Consider the following 18466-nt stretch of genomic DNA (forward strand, 5'->3'; position numbering starts at 1 on the left):
AACAGACCTACAAGGTAGGTCATCAGAACATCTCAGGAAACAGAAACCTACAGAATTTAATGCCACGTTTGAGCTGTTGAGGATTGGTACTTGAATCAACATCTGCCCACCCAAACACATGCTTTTTCCACGCCAATAGAGATGGAGACTTTCATTTGTTAGGTCCTCTAATGATCTAATAAGGCTGGGTGACACACTTTACAGTTCATTTTAGGGAAGGACTCCCCAAACTCAAAGTGTTCCTACCTGCTGGTGAATAGAACAAATCCATTCTAATTTCCTTTCTTAAGAAATCCCTAGGACTCAGAAATAAGGCAGAATAATCTAAAGATTACTGAAATGGAATTTTTGGTTGTACTTTCAGCATTCCTAGCTGGATATGATACTGTGTGAGACAGGTTACATTTCTGAGCTTCAGTTTGCTGGTCTATCAAACAAGAATACATAACCTCTCCTATGCTTTCACCATAGGGAATGATCAAATTAGAAAAACTTCATGAAAGAACTTGCAATCTGCTAGATTGTTACAGCCAGGGACTCTGTTTAATTTCATCTCTGTAAACTCCACAGTAACTGGGAAATTGCTCAATCAATTTGTGAAAAGACGGAACCAATACAGATTCATAGTCAAATAAAAAAATTCTATTTCTTTAGTTTTCATTTGTTGTTACAATCAGAAATCACTCCTAGATTTTTTTTAGAAATTAGCCAGTCAGCCAATTTCACAATATATTTCATTTTCTACTGGATTAAGTATCATAAACATAATATGAAAATGAGTCAAGGACTTATTCAATTATTTTCAGTTTAACAATTTTCACTGCAGGGGCCAGCCCAATCCAGTACAAATTTACTAGTCCTGGTCTCTATTTTTCCATATTTTCTTATATGTAGTACTGGCACATCTGTCTCATGTGGCCATTGCCATCCCAGATAAAGTCTGTCATAGTTCCCAGGAACAAGAATTCCTTTGTAAAACTGTGCTGTCAGCATCAGTACATGTGAAGAACGATCCCACAAGTTAATATAAAAATGGTCCCCAGAGCCACCACCATGCCTTTCAAACTGTGAGCAGCCGTTGGGAGACCCTCATCTCTCTTCCTTCTTTATTTTGCAATAATTGCCAGTCTTCTTCTTTAGCTCAAGCTGCTTTCTTCACCTTCTTCTTCAATATTGCCTTTAATATAATATATTACAAGGCTAGTCATAATAACTGCAAATAGGAAGAAAAAAAGGGAGGCAATGAGCCACTTGATGACAGTATAGCAGAATAAACTGATACGTTAATTTTGCCACCAGGTATTTGCTCCTCCCTCTTCTAAGATAGCTAAGCTTTTTTTTTTTTTTTTTTCTTCCTTGACTCAGGGGCTTTATTTTCAAGGCAGAAAAAAGCCAAAAATGCCAGATTCTCATAAGACAATCACATCACTGAAATTTTCTTTCCTGAGGCCTAACTTTTGAGGAGCACAAAGATAGATTGGCTAAAAGGGATAGGAAGTGAGTGCTGGGTGATGAGGATTTGGAAGTAGCTAGATAAGGGGAAAATTTGGAGAGAGTCTCTCAGACTGGGGAATAAAGGATTCATGTGGGTCTGGAGAGCTTGGGGAAACAGTGACCTGCTCTGCTCTGTTTTAGTGGCATCTTTCTTTCCAGTGGCCTGGGTAAGGTGGCCATAATTCAGAGGAAATTATTTGCTTGCTATAACTAAGGGAAGGGTTTGAGATATATGGAAGCTCCCAGCTTCAGCAAATATCCTATAACTCAAGGCTGACATAGAAGTATCAGGGTTGTCTACCTTCAAGGATACAAGTATGGTGAGCCAGATGAACATACCAGTGATGGCCAATGTTGATGACAAGAAGATACTCTGAATGTTCTAAACTGCAGGAAATGCTCATAGTTCTTGAGTGATACCAGAGAGATGGGGGGTTTCCTCTCTCACCATCCCCAGGAATGTTGCCAGCCAACATTACAAATGCCTGGGTTTTAATATTCCACCATCCTGTTTGGAAGAGATCAAGTTAGATCAAGTTAGATGGTGCACTAAGTTCAAACTTACTGCAAAAGCAACGTATAAATTTAAGCATAAGAATAGATTATATACAAAATATATTATATTCATACAATGGGATACTATTTAGCTATATAAAGGAATAAAGTTCTGACAAGTGCCACAACATAGGTGAACCATGAAAAGATTATGCTAAGTGAAATAAACCAGACACTAAAGGACAAATATTATATGATTTCACTTATATGAAATACCTAAAATAAGAAAATTCGCAGAGACAGAAGATAGATTAAAGGAGGTTACCAGGGGCTGGGGGAAGATAGATTGGGAGGAGGTTATTAAAGGGTAAAGAGTTTCTGTTTTGAGTGTTGTAAGTTTTAATAAAGGAAGGTGGTAGCACAACATTGTAAAAGTAATTAATGTAACTGAATTGTACACTTAAAATGGTTAAAATGACAAATTTTATATTTTATACATATACATGTTACCATAGTTAAAAATAGGTTATATAATCCATGGAAAATGCATGTAAGCAAAAAATGTAAATGAGGCTACATGGAGCCTTGTAGAAGATACTCCTATATATTACCTAGCAACTTCTTTCATTCCTTCTTACCCTCATTTTATTGTTTACTATTTCCAAAGTGTTTTATACTCATTAACTATCTGAGTCATGCAACAACCCCATGAAATGGATGATAGTATTAACCATTTTAAGGATCATAGAAAATGTGTGACCCAGCACTCTTGACTTTTGAATCTGCTGTCTTTAAGAATTGTCCAGAGAAACTGTGTGTGTTCCTATAGAATGCCACCTATTGATTCTGGATGCAAAGCATATATGACAGGTGTCTTGGCAAACAGGAAATGGATGACAGGGCTTTCTAATAACTGTGTAATTTTAAGAGACAGATCAAGAAGACATGATTATTGGATAGGGAACAGATGGCTTTCATCTCCTGTAACCATAGCATGCAGTGAGGAGGCTGCAGAGTCCACTTGGGTACTAGAAAACAAAACATTCATTGCATTTCTAATACTTAACACTCTCCTCTGTTGCCTAGGGAAAGAAATCTCAAACTCACCATAATAATTGAACTAGCACAACTGAGGTCTGATCATTAGATTCCTTAAAGAGTTCACTAGAGAGAAAGAGAAGAAAAACCATAAGAATGAACAAATAAAACCAACAAAATTATTTTATTCTTTCGTCTCATTGTTCATCACAGTTGAATTATCAAGTTGCATGCAAATATTAACTCTGAAAGATGTTTGGAAGTGTAAAGGGTAACCTTTATGATTCTGACAGTTGGTGATACCCAACAGCTGTGGGGTCATGAATTCTATAGCCTTTGTGGGTATATTGCCAAAATATTTTGATTGAAGACAACAAAAATCTAACCCCTCTTCCCTCAGGTATAGCCTACACTAAAATACTGAGTACCCTAAAATGGAGCAATACATTTATTAAGTCATGTGATTTTCATTAACTGGATCCTCGTTCTTCCCATCCCTTCCACACATTTTCCTTCTCCCTTCCTTGGTTGCTGCCAAAGCATCAGAACCATGCACCCCTCCCTTCTCATTCCTGGGCCACTGTGTATATGTAGCCCATACACAGACTCACTTAGACCAGCCCCCACTAGGCCTAGGTATTCTGAATCCAACCACAGATCGGCTGACCTCCTGTCCTCCCATTTTCCTTCAGGATGCCTGTGGTTTAAGCCAAATACTATGCAGCTCTCACCACCTAAAACAGCACCACTCATTAAGACACAGAGAGTCATAACAAGTGGATGGAAAGTTCTGAGAGTGACCAACACCCTGGGCCCTGACAAACAGCCAGTCCAAACACACTGAGACCAAATGGAGCTTTGGTGGAAAAGTGGTTAATTGTGTGTTGGTTCCCATGGACAGAGTCCATGTTTCCATGTATCATTTGCAGAATATCCAAGAGGAGAGGCCAGATGAAAGGCCTGGTACAAGTGATAAATAGGGGTGAGGGAAGAGAAGATTGGTTGGGTTGGATGAACTTGTCAGAAAGTTGCTCATGGACATTAAATCTGGGCAGTATGCCCTACCATAGCTGAATATAGGCTTTTCTTGTTTGGTTTTGTGAAGCTCTCTTTTCATAGGCTCAATATTAGGATCCAATTATCCTCAACTGAACTTTATTTTATCCACTTGGTCCCTATTTGTCTACAGATATTTATCAAGAACCTTCAATGTGCCAGACACCAGGTGCCAGAGATAAGTAATGAACAAGACAGACAAGATCTCTGCCTTCAACATGGTTAGAGTCCAGTGGTGGAAACAGAAAACTGACAAATAACAAGGATACTTCAGGTCATAAAAAGTGTTATGGAGAAAAAATAAAGAAAGTAAACAGGGCAAAATGTTTGATACAGAGTGACCAGGATACTAGAGAGTCGCTGTAAATTAGGCGCTAAGGGGAGGCCTCCCAGAGTAGGAAGAAATTTAGCTAAGCCTTTAAAGATGAGAAGGAACTAACCGCAGGAAGATTTGGGACTGGAGGAAGAGAGGGGTGCCACACAGGGCACTTCAGGGCAGAGAGACCACTCTATGTGAAAGCCTTAAAGCAAGAATGACCTTGTATGTCCAGAAAAAGAGGCCATGTGGCTAGAGTGCTGGGAGATGGGCAGAGGGCAGAAGCAGAGGAGGCTAAGGAAGTCAGCAGATGTCACATACTGTAGTACTGGAAGCTATGGTAAAGAGCTTAGATTTTATTATAAATGCAGTAGAAGTTTTTAAAGAGAGTGGCAACAAAAATCACATTCTGCTTTCTTCACTTCAACTCAGTGGTCCATTCTCCTAAATTTGCATTTGACTGTTTGATAGCCACATTAAAAATACCAAATCTTAATCTTTGGCTGGTACTCGGTGATTCCTTTCTGCTCTGCTTTGCATAATTCTCATTACCACTTCACATTCTTTCCAGATACTATTCTGCTTCTATTTTCCTACATTAGTTTCTGACCAATTAACCTCTGGGCATGTCCCCTAGGGGTAGAATTATCTTCTGTCCTTCTACTCTGTGAGTGTATCACAGTGAGTGTTCAAAATGGCACAACAGTAATAAGAACCTATGTGAATGCATCATGAACTATAGGTATACAGGATTGCAAACCATTTACTAATAGGTCTTTACATCAAGCTCTTTACAGCAAGCATCATGCCATCTCTCATTTGGTGTGCTCAACTTCATAGCTTCTCATAACTTGACAGAAAGTAAACATTGTCGAAGTATTTCATGAGAAAGATTTTACCTGTGTTAACTCTCTCTGTGATAGAAAATCTTTGAAGGATATCTTGCTCAAAATAGGGTAGGTGATACTTTTCTTGTGCTATGTTAGGTCCAAATGGACAGTTTTATGTGAGACAGCTTTATGTGAGAGGCACAAGTTGGAATTCCAACCCATATTTTACAGTCTTAATTAGAAACTGTGTTTAGTAAAGCAGTGGACTTTCAGCTAAATACTAAGTAAAATCAGAGACTCAAGCCTGGAACTAGTTTTCCCCCAAAAAAGTGCATTGAACAGTTTCCGCTACACAATTTCACAGGAGCATTAGTAATCTGACATTTCCTAGGCATCTGGGTTCATGAATATTCAGATAGATAGAGTGCTGAATACTTTATTGAATGATGACATCTGGCACTACTAGACTTAGCTAGACTAAGTGATGCTTCCAGTCCTAAGTGAAATAAATTAGGTTAGTATTCAGAATATTATTATTATCTTTTTTATCTAGGATTCATTTATTAATGAAAAAATTCACTCTCTATCAGTCCAACAAATGTTTTCTAGGTACTTACCTTGTACAGGATGCTGTGCTAAGGTCTAAAGAAATATGAAGTTTCATTTTACAACTTTATACTTGATATTCACAGGCATCTTTGAGATGGTTTTTGTTTTTCAGTCATAGGTACCATTCAAAATATTGAATCTACCTTTGTCTCAGAGATTTCATGATCTTATTTGATAAGTTGCAGAAAACAAACTTAAAAATCAGAAACTCTTAAGATCTAAGTGTTAAATTGGCCCTGAGGAAATTTTTGGAAATTTAGGAGGCAACAGTGAAATATATCCCAACTCAGGATGTTTGTCCAGGGACCCTTATGGATTATTATGATGTGGGAAATATTTTATACTTCTTGCTTTTTCATTTCTAAGGCACAGCAAACAGCTGTCAAATATATGTAAAGCATGTTTATGTTTCGTAAACTTGTTTCTCATTCAAAATGGTGTGTGCATGCCAGGTTGCTGGTGGCATAAGAAATCCTTAGACTTTGGCCTTCCATGATTTAAAGTGTGCTGATCGTGGTGTATTTTCCCCAATATTTGTTCCATATTTCTCCTTTGAGAACACAAACTTTGCATCACTTCTTCAATAGCACTCCCACATCCTTGCTAAATGCAGGAGCCACATTAGTTCAGTTCTTAAAGATCATAGTACCTACAAGACATAAGACTTTTCCTTAAAAACCCCAAATAGTCCAGAACTGATAGCTTTTCATGGAAAGTCCATTACTTTGTTACTTCTGGCAGGGACATGTGTTTTCTTTTGGCGGGCCAGGACAGCGGTGTTTCTAGCAGCATGGATAACTGGCGACCTTGCGTAGTTCCTTCTCTTAGGCCTGTCAAAGTCTTGTCTGACACAGGTAAACTCAACATGACTATATAAACATACCAGGGCTTTCAGGTCTGACTCTAAATTGTCACACCCTGCCAGAAAATCTCCTTTGCATGTCAGTGATCGGTTAAAGATTTCTGGGCCCAAAACAGGACTTCACCACAAGATAAGATTTCTCCAGCCAGAACTTTGGCCTCAAGGTTAAGATTATACTTAAAATCTAAACCTCCAAAGGCTTCAAGTCAAATTCCATTGCCACTTATTTCTCTTTGCCATTTAGGGTTGGACAAGCCCCCTAGCATCCTTTCTGGAATCTAGCAACTTTCTAGTTGTCTCTCTGCCCCTTTCACTCCTCAGTCATTTCAGGCTGTCCTATGCATTCATACTGACCCATTTACTGGCTTTCTGTTCCAGAAAATTTTGAATAAACTTGTAAATAGGGATTCAAGCTGCTTTTTCATTTCACATTCCATTGCATTAGTGAGAAGAAAGAGCAACCCTTCTATCCTGCCAGAGTCCCCTCCCTAACCTTGTGTAAGGCATCTGTTAGAGGCAGTCATTTGCTTTCTCACATGCTTCAAAAGCTGATTGGCCACACATAGGAAATTCAGAGTATATCTTTCTTTTCCACTAGACTATAACCTCTCCTAAACTAGCAGCTACCATGATTTTCACCCAGCACTGTATTTTGAGCAAACCATAGACTCTCAATAAATAATTGTTGAGTTGAATTAAAGCCCACTTCATAAATTCAGATCTAATTTTGCCTTTTAACTCATCCTGGCTAATTGATGAGCCTCCTCTTTAAAATTTCTATTAAGAACACTCTTTGTATTTTCAAAGCCTGGCATTCTTTTTAAAAATAGGAGACTAAAGAATTCCATCCTTAGCCAAAATGTTTGCTGTGTTTTAATTCCAAGGTAAAAATGTACATTCCCCATCTGTATCTACGTACAGATTTATGTTTGGTTCTTCAGGATAAATTTGTCTTCTAAAAGATCACCTAGGATTGTGGAGGAAAAGTTTTCATGCATCCTTACTAAAAATAAAACCTGTGGGCTTAATGAAACACAAGATGTCTCCCTTGCATGGGATGTAATATAGCTGGGATAGAATTCTCAGTTGTGTTTTTTATTGAAAACTGCCCCATTCTTCTTCTTATTCCCTGAAGCACTGGGAAGCTGCCAATTCATTCAGAATCTCTAGGCATCTGGTAAAACTCTGGCTTGATTGCCTTGGTCAGGTTGGATAGAAGTAGACCCAGGCAGATCTCTTCTAGGCCTGACTTCTTTATTACTACTTTGAATTTATCCGCTCTGTAAATTCAATCACCTTGAAAATTAGCCTCTAGTTTTCCATCGCTCACATTATTTAGCAAGTCAGTTTTTAGCTACTTAGATTTTGTGTGGAATATTTATTAAATTAAATCATAGCAATGGGCCCTGACATCCATAAATGTATCATAAATAGCTATATAGTTAATAATCTGACCTGAATTCTTTCCTCAGAGGAAAAAAATAGTCAAAAGACTACTTTCTAGGAGTTGTCAGACAGCAAAACAGCAGCTCTGGTCAGCATTCCATGATATTACATTAACAGAACTCTGTTTGAACTGCCCAGAATGAAGAACCTTAGGGAAAAGCATTCATCTTTGGTTACCACAAGTCAAGTGTGTCTTCAGCTTCTTTTTATTGTTAAGACAAAGTATAAGCAAAAATAATTTTAGAGTTAATCAGATTTCAAACCATATAGCATTTTCAGGTCTAGTTTTATGTACACTGTGACAACGTTTTGTTGATAAGTTTGCTTGATCATACCAATTATTAGTGGAAGTTTCTTCATGAATAAGTGGACTGCCCAGACAGGCCAAAGACTTACTTGAACCAGTTTGTTTATTCACAACAAGGTTTTCATGTATTTTATCTGTGAACAATTTTCAAACACAAGATGACTTGTGATCATGTCTAACACAACACCTTTCAACTCAAAAACAAGGTACATAAGAACGGTAACAAAGCCCAAGCATGGGATTAAAAATAAGTAAAGGAGCAAAAAATTATAAAATTATTCAAATTGTTTATAAGCAGAGGTATGGTTACCTATATTCCATTCACCTTAATATACTTCCTGTAGAAGCTCCCACAGGCTCTAGAAAACAAGCTTTATGCTGTAGAAACACAAGAGACAAAGAAGATGGCAGTGCCAGTATACCAGCTGGAGGTCTGATAGGGATCTGAGCTTTTTACAGAAGACTCTGGGACCAAGAGAAACCCATTAAGCAGCCATCTACCCCCAGTGGTCCACAGTAGATTCTCACCTTTACAATCGCCTGAAACTGGATATATTGGGCAGGAGCTCTAGCTTGGGCAGTGATGTGGTAGAGACAGAAAGTTGCCAATTAGGACTATGCTATATTCTATCTTGTTCTTTTATTGTTTCCTGTGTTATTATGGTCTTGCTAACTACAATATGTAGTTTGTGGGTAGAAATGACATATAATTTATTTTTTCAGGCAAAAAGTGGGATATTTTGCCTCATGTAACCAAACGCTGGAGCACAAGTTTAAATTTCTATCTGTCCCCTCCCCCACCTTTTATTCTTCCCTTTTTTCTCTCTTTAACTGTTTCTTTCTCTGCATGACAGTCACATTCTCTCAGGCCAGCTTTAAACATGGCTGCAAGCAGCTTTCAGGCTATCATTTCAGCCTTGACACCAAAATAGAAGTGAGTCAAACAGGTTTTTATGTGTCTGTAGTAAAAATGCATCACCATGTTGCATTGTCCCCCAAAGAATGATTGCATGAGTGAAGAGCTTTGGTCTGTAGATGAGAGTCAACATGGGAATCATGAGTACTTAAGAAGGTACAAGGAAGAGATTTTCTTGGTTAGCATGTTTGAATGAAATATGAATTTCCAGAAAAATGTAGTAAAAATGCAAATGAAACTCCTATATACTGGGGTTGAGAGCATAAGATGAAACAACCAATTTGGATAACAGATTATTTTCTATTTCTTAAAAGGTTAAACAAACACCTAACACACAACTCAACATTTCTACTCCCAGGTATTTTCCCAAGAAAAATGAAATCATATGCTATAGAAAGATGTGTACACAAATATTCATAAAAATTTTAAACTGAAGACAACTGAAGATAAATGTCCATCAACAAGTGAATGGATAAACAAATTGTGGTATATCCAGGCAATATAATACTATTAATCAATGGAAAGGAATGAACTACTGATATACCACAGGTTATTTTGGATAATCTCAAAATAATTATGCTCTGTGAAAGAAGTCAAAAATAAAAAAGTACATATTCCATGGTTATACTTACATAAAAGTCTAGAAACCAAACTAATCTATAGTGACAGAAAACTGATCAATGGTTGCCTGGAGAAGTGGGGGAAGGGTTGAGCAAGGGCAGGAAGGAGATACTATAAGGAGGCATAAGGAAACTTTGGGGAGTGATGGATATGTTTATAATCTATCTCGACTGTAAGGGTTTCATGCATATACACATATCTAAAAGCCTATCAAATCATACACTTTAAATGAGCATACATTTATATAAGCATATATAAAAATATGTAAAAATAAATTGTCTTTACTTTCATATCAATTAAGCCAAAACAGAGGTTTTCAAATTTTTTTTTCTGAGATTCAACTAAAGCAATGCTTAGGGAAACTTATGATATTAAATGCTTACATTAGAAATGACAAATGGTCTCAAATCAAAAATCCATGTTCTTACCTAAGAAATTAGAAGGGCATATAAAATTGAAAACAAACAGAAGAAAGGAAATAATTAAGATTTTAAAAATTAATGACATTGGAAAGACAGAAAAAATAAAGTCAGTGAAACCAGAAGTTTGTTCTTTGAAAGTATCAATACAATTAATAAATGTCTAACAGGACTGATTAAGAGATAAAAGGAAAAGACATAAATTACCAACAACAAGCTTGAAAGAAGGATATCACTCAGATATTATAGACATTAGGAGGACAACGAGAGCATATTATGAACAAATTTGTGCCTACACACATTTAATAACTAACACACACGAAATGGGAAAATTCCTTAAAAGGCACAAACTATCAAAACCTACAAAAGAATAAATAGATAATCTAAATAGCCCAATAACTATTCAGGTAGTTGAACTATAAGTTAAAACCTTTTCCCAAAAAACTCCATGCATAGATGGCTTCACTGTTTAATTTTACCAAGCATCTATGGAATAAATAATACAAATTCTACAAAAAGTCTTCCAAAAGACAGAACAGGAAGGAACACTTCTTAACACATATTATGGTGTCATGATAATTCTGATATCAAAGCAAGACAAATACATTGCAAGAAAAGGAAATTATAGACCAATGTCCTTCATGAACATAAATTTAAAATCCTTGACAAAATTTTAAATTAAATCCAACAATATATAAAATTAATAATGTATCATGAGGAAGATGGTTTCTTTTCAGGAATTCAAAGGTTGGATCAATATTCAAAAACCAATCAATGTAATTGACAGCATCAACAGACTAAAAAAGAAAAAGATAACAAATAATTACTTCCCTTAATGTAGAAAAACTGTTTTCAAAATTCAGCACCCTTATTGATAAAAATTCTCAACAAACTGGTATAGGAAGAGAATTACCATAATAAAGTGCCTCTATGGAAATCCTACAGCTTGTATCATACTTACTGGTAAAAGCCTGAATGTTTTCTCTCCAAGATCAGGATAAGGACAAGGTTGTCTTTTCTCATCCCTCTACTCAACATTGTACTGTAGGTTCTAGTCCAGGACTTCTTTATCTTAGCACTATTAACATTTTGGGCCTGATATCTCTTTGGTGACAGTCTTGTGCATTGCGGAATGTTTAGCAGAATCTATCTTTGGGCTCTATCCACTAGATGCCAGTAGCACATTCCCTAGTTGTGTCAACTAAAAATGTCTCCAGACATTTCCAAATATCCCCTGAGGGGGAAACAAATACCTGCACTTGAGAATCACTGTTCTATGCACAAAAAGAAAGAACTCATGTAGATTAGAAAGGAAGATGTAAAACTGTTTTAATTTGCAACACAATTGTTTAAAAAGAAAATCCTAAGGAACCCCAAAACAAACAAAGGAAAAAACCTACAAGATCTAGTAAGTGAGTGTAGCAAAGTTACTGGATAAAAAGTCAATATCCAAAATCAGTTATTTTCTATATAATAATATTAAAAAATCAAAAATTGAAATTTAAAATTACCATTGCAATAGCATAAAAAGCAATTTGTATACTTATGGACAATTTTGGCAATTGTAGGCAGGACCTGTACATTGAAAACTACAAAACAATGTGAAGCAAAAAATTTGAAAGATTTCAATACATGGAGAGATATACCATTTTCATAGATGAAAAGACTTAATTCTCTTAAGATGTCAAGTCTTCCCAAATTAATCTCTACATTCAATTCAAACCCAATCAAAACACTAACAGTCTTTCTTTTGTGGAGATTGAAAAATTACTTCTAAAATTTATGTGGAAATCAAAGGACTTAAAATAGCCCAAAAGAATTTTGAAACAGAAGAACCAAGTTGGAGAACTGATGATGTTCCAAGACTTACTATAAACATACATTAATCAAAACAGAGTGGTGTTGGCAAAGGATATTCAAATAGAAGTACAGAACAGAACTGAGAATACAGAAATAGACTAACACATATTTTATCAATGTTTTTTACAAAGTTGCCCTGACTGTTCAATAGGGTTTGAATAGCCCATCCCAACCCCCTAACTCCACTCACACTCACATTCACACTCTGGCACCATCAACCCCCTTCACATTGTTGTACCACCGTCACCCCTGTCCTCTGCCAAACCATTCCCACCCAACTTATCATAGATTCTGTCCAGATTGAGCATCAGCTCACCATTTTCTATCTACTCCCTTTCTATCTTCTGGTATCTTCCAGACTCTATCTTTGTGAGTCTGCTCAATATCCTTAGTTCATATCAGTAAGATTATGCAATATTTGTCCTTTAGTGACTAGCTTACTTTACTCAACATAGAGACTTAAAGATTCATCCATGTTGTGTCACATGTGTCAATACTTTCTTTTTATAGCTGATTAATATTCCATCATATGTATATATATCACATTTTGTTTATCCATTCATCCACTGGTTTGCCTCCAACATTTGGCAATTGTGAATAATACTCAATATACACTGGTGTGCATATATCTTTTTGCATCCCTGCTTTCAACTCTTCTGGGTATATTCCTAGTATTGGGATTGCCAGATCATATGGCAAGTCTATACTTAGAAGCTGCCATTTTTGATCCTCCCATGTGATAAAGAACTCAAGGATCACTGTCAGTCAAAGCTTAAACATGAAGCCCCCAAAATCTGGGCCCACAGAGAAGCTTATGGCTGAAGAGATGAGTCATATGCCTGATAGCCCACAGCTGAACTTGGGAAGAAAGTGGAGCAGTAAAGATTGAGAGGGGAGGTCCAGAAAGAGAAAGCCCTATGCCTGGTTGTCCAGAACTGAGCTCTGGAAGGCAGTAGAGTCTGGAAGGGAATGTAGGGACCTTAGCAGAGATCGGCCACCATCATCACTACATGGCAGAACATCAAGATCACCAGTAGCTGACTTTGGTGTGAAAGCATCTCTAACGGTGCTCTGATTTGGACATTTCATGGCTTTACAATGTAAGCTTTCATCCTAAATAAAATCTGCATTATAATAGCTAACCCATTTCTGGTACTTTGCATCAGCAGCCCTATGGCAAACTATAATAGTAGCCTTCAGCTAGACTAAGATATCTTGGATTAGACCAAATAAACAAATAAACAAAACATACAAAACATATAAGAAAAAATGGTATTTTGTACTTCATCAAAATGGAAAATTTTTGCTCTTTAAAAAACACTACTAAGAAAATGAAAATGCAAACCAAAGACTGGGAAAAATATTTTCAAAATAATTTGAAATATTTTTAATATTTCTGATATAAAACTGATATAAAACTTACACAAAATATGTAATGAGCCTTTATGTTTTGAAAATAAAAAAAACAAGCAGTATCAAGATCAGAAGTCATTAGGGGAATTCAAATAAACCACAATGAGATATCAATACACACCCATTAGAAGGGTGAAAATTTAAAAGACTGAACATATTAAGTATCGGTGAGGATATAGAGCAACTGGAACTTATATGCATTGCTGGTGGAATTGAAAAATTGTAGTCATTTCTGATGTGTTATATAGTTAAACATATAAATACTTACCATTACAACCCAGCAATTCTATGCTTTGCCTTACTTAAGAGAAAAAAAAAAGGATACATCCACCCAAAGACTTGTACTCAAACATTTCACTATTTGTGTATCAGTTGTAACAAAGGTACCACCCACATACAAAAAGGTATTAATATGGGAAAGGGGAAATGGGGGAGGATGTTAGGTACATGGGAGTCCCCTGTATTCTGTATGTGACTTTACTGTGACCTAAAACTTCTTTGAAAGCAAAATGAAAATAAGAGATGGAATAAATGGAAGAAAATGTCACTCTACATACAGGGCAACAGATATTATAGTGATGAAAGGCAAAATATAAAAAAAAAATTTTTTAAATAAGTTCACCTGGGCATACATATAAGGTATATAAATGTGCACTCAAATGTTCATGGGGCATTATCACTGTGGGTGGAGATTAAAAAAATAACCGAGAGAATATTAAATTCCCATCCTGGAGAGCTCTGCCACATTTTCTAACAGAGCAGCAGCAGTCCCCCAAGTGCATGGGCAATAACTGGCAAAGAAAGATGGTCCATTGATGGGCCCTTGATACTGAAAATTATGCTCGGGAGCCTTTGCTCTTGAAATTGAAATTTAGCGTAGTGTTATGAGGTGCCTAAGAGTTGCCTCCTGAGAGCCTCCTTGTTGCTCAAATGTGGCCTCTTTCCAAGCCAAACTCAGCATATGAATGCATTACTTTCCCCCCACCATGGGACATGATTCCTGATTCCCGGGGATCAGCCTCCCTGGCACAGAAAGATTACTACCAAGTACCAGCTGGTGATGCAACTAGAAAAAGACCTTGAATAAAAGGGGGAAAAAAGTAAAGACAAATGAGTTCATATGGCTTCAAAGTGAGCTGGGATCATCTCAAAGGTAATGCTTATGCACATCTCTGCAGGATGTCTTAGACTGCTAAAATGGATACTATCCCAAATAGTGGGGCTCCTGAGGGCTCTGGAGACAGCCAGGTCCTGTGGGCAGGGCAGATAGCTCCAGTTTGTTGCCTTGCCAGTGGGCCCTACTTTGGAGTGTGTGCTCTGGAGAGAGATGGAATTGGACTCAGTTATATATTCAAATGTTACAGCAGCTTTACTCATAATTGCCCCAACCTGGGAACAACCCAAATTTCTATCAACTGGAAATATTTTTAATCCAACCTAATTGGAAAAAAAACAACAAAACTCCACAAAAACCATATTCAGACCTGATAATAGTGTTTCCTCCACCCCGAGTTTGTAGTTATGGGCAAATGTCCTAACTGTTAACTAAATTTTTTTAAAAATTAAATTTCAGAAGACACCCATCTAAGGCCAATTAATACCACTCTATAAAGGGGAGAATAATGAGACTGCTACCATGGGTTAACTCTTCCTCAGAATTGCCACACATACATATGGCCCAAAGTTAAAAGCAATTGTTAAGTTAATGGCCCCCAAACAAATGCAATTGCCATTTAATTTTTGCAACCAGGCCTTCCCATGTTTCACTCTGTATGTTATGATAGGAAGAGAGAATCTTTTCAAATAGATTCTCAATTCTTGGGCTCTGCTCAGAAACTCCAACTTTTTGATGTTTTAGTCAACAGAGTTCCCATGTCAGAATTGATTACCTGTTCTTGTACCAGGACTCAGCAGCACTCCTCCCCACCCCTGCTAAGCCACTGACCACCATGAACTCCAGAGGGTCCCTCTGATGAGCATTTTGAGAGTGGGTAAAGTTTGAAGAATGGGAAAAACCAGGTCATGAGAAATGAATCAAATGGAGAAAACAAGTCCATGGAAAGACCTTTGGGAAAAGAGGAAAGAAAAGGTTGTTGGGGAAAGACAAACATTCCCTTTGTCTCATCAGTCTGATTTTGCAATGATCTTGAAGGAATATTTTCTGAATCATCTTGAAGAAAAGCCAAAAAAAAAAGAAAAATTATGAGAACACTTAGGAAGTAGACTTTTCCTTCTGATGTGTGTTAGTGTAGATACCAATATTTGAGGTAGGGAAATTCCACCTTCACACACACACACACACAGAAGGGAAGAGAGAGAGAGAAAGAGAGAGAGAGACAACATACGCACACATCTACACAATGCTCTTAATACAAAGTTGTCACTTGAGGAAAACAAAAACAAAAACTTTTATCTTTAGCTGATCTAATGATGGGAAGTTGTTTGGCATAGATAAAATAAAAACCTTCATTTAAAACCAGAGTAATTGACAGAGTTTCTATATAGAGTGTAATTTAAGAAGGAGTTATCTTGATCCTAGAAGAGCTGACCAGCTTTCCAGAAGGAGGCTAGTAAAAAAATAGAGAGGGGTGAGGCTAAATTGGAAATGCTTATGGAGAAGATAGTACTTGTAAATATGCCTTCAAACTTTATTTTCTGTTTCAGTCTTCACATTCATTCACTCACTAAAGATTTTTGCTGCTTAAGATCATAGTGGGTTTTTGAGATAATCATAATTCCTACTTTTTTCTGAAGTAGGTATATTCAGGCTACGAGAGGATGAAAATTAACAACACATAAAACTGTCATAGAGCATAGTAACTTGATAGTTTCTGTTAATTAAATCTAGAAGAAGCATGGATAATTCAAGGCCATCAATAGTCTAACATTTTCATTTTATTCAGTAAAATTCTTACTGATTTTCCATCTAGTCTTTTAGGGGGGAATGATGCAATGTTTTTGCTTTAAGTTGAAAAGTGTCCAACAGAAGAGAGAAAGAAAAATAGTAAATTTCTTGGGAATATTTACAGACTTGGAAATTTACTTTTGAACAGTTGCGAATTGGATCCATTCCATGTTTGTCTAAAGTGAAATAAAAATATCAGCTAATGTGCTTTGGATCATTAGGCCTAAAATTTTCTCTGAAAAGCAGCACAAAGCCCTAGCCCCTCTCTTTTTGTCCTATATTCAGTTCATAGGGAGATCAATGTACTTTACCTTGGAAAAGTTCTTTGCATTCCACATAACCCTTATTTATGTCTTCCTTTGAATGAGAAAAAGCACCCCCAACTGATGAAATCCTTGTCACAGCATCACTCCAAAGATGAGTGATTTCCTAATGGCCTGCAGACTAGCATGACTTGTTCCAGCCAATACATTCACATCCTTCAGAAAGGAGAAGATATTCAGGAGAAAGCATCTAGAAAATCAGACTTGTGTACTGCTGTAAGAGATAGCAGAGGACTGAATACATCACAGGGTGCCAAGGAACTAGGGCAAAGTCTGAACAAGTTCAAAGGAGAGATTTGGTATTCAATTACCTAGGGAGAAAAGACTAATTAAAATGAAACAAAGAATAAGGGTTCTCAAATCACATATACATTATACTTATCTACCACAGATATTCAATTCCCACCAAGGTCTAATAGGATGTGATTAATAGTCACACTGTATGCTTATGCAGAAGCAGAAGTAAACTAAAATGCCCATTGCTGTCTTGTTGAAGCAGAAGTGAAAAATGACATCATTCCTGTTTTGAGAGATATTTCCCAAATCTCATCATTGAGGGGCCGGAGGGAATGAATATGCTGGTTTCTAGTAAAAGCCTTATTTGTGATTTTTCCCTTACCTAACTAGTTCCATAAAACTCCAGGTAGACTTTGGAGCAAAAGAAAAATATACCCTTTATAATGTGCATTTTGTACCAATGATAATAGGCTCAGGGAAATAGCAATAATTCATTTTGGTAGGAAAGTGTCTTTGAATTAGCAAAATAGTTAAAACAAAAAAAAAAAATTTAGAAATAGAGTTTTATTACTTTTCTATACTTAGAATAATTGGTGTTAGGCTAATAATATGTTGCTTGCTAAAGTGGCACTCAGGGGACCTCATTAGTGAAGGCAGAAAATGATTTTAATTATGCATACTAAATATTTACATTTCGATTGAAGCTGTAAACTGCTTGGAAAAGTTTTTTTCTCTTAAATTGTTTAAAAATCCTATTTACAACCTATCTTTTAAAAATACATTTAGCTTTAAAAATTTTTTTAAATTGTCTTTTTTTTTTAAAGATACATAGATCACAAAAAAATGTTACATTAAAAAATATGAGGTTTCCATATACTCCACACTCCACCCCACCCACTCCTCCACATCGACAAACTCTTTCATCACTGTGGCACATTCATTGCATTTGGTGAATACATTTTGGAGCATTGCAGCACCACATTGATTATAGTTTACATTGTAGTTTACACTCTCCCTCAGTCCATTCAGTGGATTATGGCAGGATATATAATGTCCAGCATCTGTCCCTGCAATATCATTTAGGACCAAGTTCCAAAAATGCCTCCACGTCACATCCTTTCTTCCCTTTCCCTGCCCTCAGCAACTACCGTGGCCACTGTCTCCACATCAATGATACAATTTCTTCCATTGTTTGAGTCACAATAGTTCTTTAGTAAAATACCAGTAAGTCCACTCTAATCCATATTTTATTCCTCCATTCTGTGGATCCTGGGATAGTGATGTCCACTTCACCTCTAAATTGAGTGGGGGCTTACATC

General features: G+C 36.7%; 1 long non-coding RNA gene across 1 annotated transcript in view; it reads right to left on the reverse strand.

Moving 5' to 3' along the window:
* Positions 1 to 517: 517 nt before the first annotated feature.
* The window catches only part of LOC111765520 (uncharacterized), a 62387-nt gene continuing 44438 nt past the window's right edge, over positions 518 to 18466 (reverse strand). Inside the window, exons 2-4 of the long non-coding RNA XR_002797833.3 lie at positions 3097 to 3153; positions 1834 to 2002; positions 518 to 1213 (exon numbers count right to left, since the gene is read on the reverse strand). This is a non-coding gene — a long non-coding RNA (uncharacterized lncRNA). The remainder of the gene's footprint in view (positions 1214 to 1833; positions 2003 to 3096; positions 3154 to 18466) is intronic.

The sequence above is a fragment of the Dasypus novemcinctus genome, chromosome 13 (assembly GCF_030445035.2).
Source record: "Dasypus novemcinctus isolate mDasNov1 chromosome 13, mDasNov1.1.hap2, whole genome shotgun sequence".
Classification (NCBI taxonomy): domain Eukaryota; kingdom Metazoa; phylum Chordata; class Mammalia; order Cingulata; family Dasypodidae; genus Dasypus; species Dasypus novemcinctus.